The sequence below is a fragment of the Cucurbita pepo genome, chromosome 6, assembly GCF_057944985.1.
Source record: "Cucurbita pepo subsp. pepo isolate OVF chromosome 6, ASM5794498v1, whole genome shotgun sequence".
NCBI classification, from domain to species: domain Eukaryota; kingdom Viridiplantae; phylum Streptophyta; class Magnoliopsida; order Cucurbitales; family Cucurbitaceae; genus Cucurbita; species Cucurbita pepo.
In genome coordinates this window covers 7,373,226-7,376,823 of record NC_141803.1, presented here as the reverse complement: position 1 = coordinate 7,376,823, position 3,598 = coordinate 7,373,226, and the positions used below count along the sequence as shown (strand labels likewise).

Here is a 3,598-nt window from a genome sequence, read left to right as displayed (position 1 = left end):
TTGCTATGAAACTTTATTAAACGTAGATTCAATTTCAAACTATGTCGCTTTGAACGCATGAAAGCATGGCATAGGTTTAGACTGTGTCGCTTGAAATGTAATGTATGAAGCTCTTTGAACGCATGAAAGCATGGCATAGGTTTAGACTGTGTCGCTTGAAATGTAATGTATGAAGTGTATGAAGCGCTTTGAACGCATGGCATAGGTTGAAATGTAATGTATGAAGCGCTTTGAACGCATGGCATAGGTTGAAATGTAATGTATGAAGCGCTTTGAACGCATGGCATAGGTTGAAATGTAATGTATGAAGCGCTTTGAACGCATGAAACCTACTGTGTCACATACAATGTAATGTATGAATGTGTCGCTTTGAAGATAAGAACCCAGAACAATAGTACCAAGACCCTTAGATAAGAACCCAGAACAATAGTACCAAGACCCTTAGATAGGCTAGAATAAGAACCCAGAACAATAGTACCAAGACCCTTAGATAGGCTAGAATCTTAAAAAAAATACAATGGAGGTGCAGGGAATTGAACCCCGTGCCTCTCGCATGCGAAGCGAGCGCTCTACCATATGAGCTACACCCCCTTCATAAAATAAGTGTCCCAAACGTTCATGGTGAGGTAAGAAGCCATTTTGGACTCTTTTAAGTACTTTTAGAATTTTCTTGGATCTTTGTATAAACCTTAAACCAAGTATGAATTAAAGGAATGTGAAAGAAAAATACCTAGAATTGTGATTTAAGGCTTCGAACTGATCAAATTTCTCAGGATTTAAGTAACGTTAAAATAACCCACTAAATGAACTCTCCTGCCTATGAATTTTTAATACTAAGCATAATATGATATGTTAGGCGTTTATATGAAATTTGGTGATCATTGGATAAGGTTAATGTTGGGTTTTATGTACAAAAACTCATAGTTTGTAAATAAAAACATATTCTATTTTCAATAAAGTTATTATTGATGTTTATTCAGTAAAAATTGTTATTGAATAAGGTGAATTTTACGATCGTTAATCTAAATCCAATAAACTAAGAATACTCTGGCTATAGTATGATTACTTGAACTAGATGTAGAGACATAAGAGTCGATCAAGTTCAAGTATATAGTCCATATGATCTATAGTACAGGGATAAGGCTGAGTACCTTATCCTGGAGACACTATTGATGCAGCCCACTTTTGTACATGACATAAACAATGTAATCACTAAATTGTACATGCTCTCTCTTCATTTATACTAAATCCTTCCCAAGTTTAGTCACTCACCGAATTCCACAATTCCGTTCTAAGGCGGGAGAATAGTGGAGAAAACACTAATGGTGGTTCAAAACCGGTTCGTGAGAAACAAAGAATTTGAACTACAAAAGGTTAGTACTCAAACACCTTGAGTTTTAATACTTATGAACATGCTAGTTATTTACTATAATTGATGTTCTAAAAGTGCCTGAGATCCAAATTTCTTCCGTATGTTATATTAACACCAACAGTTAATTAGCTAAACCAATTAACGGTGTAAAATGACCATAATGCATATAAGAAAATTTACTTATGGTTCATGATCTAGATGACTGCCAAATACTAAGAAACGTTGTATTAAACCTTGATACGAATTTAGACTACGTCGCTTGGAACGCATTAAGCTATGGCATAGGTTTAGACTCTGTCAATTGAAATATATGAAGCCTGAACACAGGATGTCAGGTTCATAAACTAGAAAAAGGATCGAGATTCAAGTTCTCAAGAAAAGAAATAATTGTGTAATAAGCTAGAATCTTTGTACTCATTCCATTTTTTAATTACTGATGGATGGGTAAACTCATCTTATGTGATCCTTACAATTTCAAGGATTAGAACCTAGGATTTCAAAACAAACACAATGGGGTGCAGGGAATAGAACCATGTGTACCAAGAATCGTGAGTTAAGGCTTCAAATCGACTAAATTGTTCCTGATTTAAGTAACATTAAAATAACCCAGTAAATAAACTCTACTGCCTACGACTTTTTAATACTAAGCATAATATGACATGTTAAGAGTTTATATAAAATTTGGTGGTCATTGGATAAGGTTAATTACCTAAACCAAGTAACAGTGTAAAATGAACATAATGCACCTAACGAAATTTACCATTGGTTCATGATCTTGATGACTGTCAAATGTTAAGAAACCTTGCATTAAACCTAGATACGAACCTAAACCAAGTAACAGTGTAAAATGAACATAATGCACCTAACGAAATTTACCATTGGTTCATGATCTTGATGACTGTCAAATGTTAAGAAACCTTGCATTAAACCTAGATACGAATTGAGACTACAATCCCTTAGAACTCATTAAGCTATGACATAGGTTTAGACTCTGTTAATTGAAATATATGAAGCCTTGAAAACAGGATCTCCGGTTCATGACTAGTACCATAAATACTAGGGGGAGTGTCTTGGAGAATACGACAACAATCAAGGACTAGAAAAAAAGATCAAAATTCAAGTTCGTTAGGCTAGAATCTTGAAACAAATAACAATGGAGGTGCATGGAATTGAATCCTGGCCTCTAGCATGCAAAGCGAGCACTCAACCATATGAGCTACACCCACTTCACAAAATAAAGGTCCCGAACGTTCATGATGAGGTAAGAAACCATTTTGGACTCCATTTAAGAATTACTTTTAGAATTTGCTTGAGGTTTGTATGAATTAAAGGAATGTGAAAGAAAAACACCAACATCGGTGAATTAAGGCTTCGAACTGATTAAATTGATTGTGATTTAAGTAACATTAATATAACCCACTAAATGAACATCACTACCTATGACCTTTTAATACTGAGCATAATATAACATGTTAAGAGTTTATATGAAATTTGGTAATCATTGGATAAGGTTAATTAGCTAAACCAAGTAACGGGGTAAAATGACCATGTGCTTCTCCTTGCAAAGAACCATGTGCTTCTCCATGCAAAGAGAGCGTTCTACCATATGAGCTACGCCCCCTTTATAAAACAAATGTCTCGAACGTCCATGACGTGGTAAGTAGCCATCTTGCACTCTTCTTAAGAAATACGTGAAAAAATTGCTTGGATCTTTGTATAAACCTTAAACCAAGTATGAATTAAAGGAATAAAAATACCAAGAACCGTGAGTGAAAGCTCTGAACCGATCAAATTCTTGAATATTTTCTTGTAATGCATACGTATGAAGCCTTGGACACAAGATGTTAGGTTCATTACTAGCACCGTCTTGGAGAACAAGACAACGATCAAGGAACCGAGAACAAGGATCAATATCCAAGCATCTTTTTTTTCTATAGTTTAGAGTCATCGAATCACCCAATCCTTACACAATTCCTAAGATTGAAACTTGTGTCTCTCCCATGGGAAGAAATTTTTATAATATAAAAAAAAATTATTTAAATAATCAAAATTATAAACCAACTTCTACTAAACTTTTTTTTTTAGTCAAACCAATTCTGATTCTTCCAATCTTTCATTATTTAGTTGATTTTTCTCAAAAACAAAACTTTGTCGTTGAAACAAGCTTTTAACGCTGCCCGGCCCTTTGCTTTTTCAAATATTTTTCCGAATCCATTTTTAATACAA

The 3,598-nt window shown here is 34.4% G+C and overlaps 1 non-coding gene across 1 annotated transcript; it reads right to left on the bottom strand.

Annotated features, from left to right (window-relative positions):
• Window positions 1–518: 518 nt before the first annotated feature.
• TRNAA-CGC (transfer RNA alanine (anticodon CGC)) lies at window positions 519–591 on the bottom strand. Its single transcript has one exon. It is a non-coding gene; the product is annotated as a tRNA-Ala (tRNA).
• Between the last annotated feature and the right edge of the window lie 3,007 nt (window positions 592–3,598).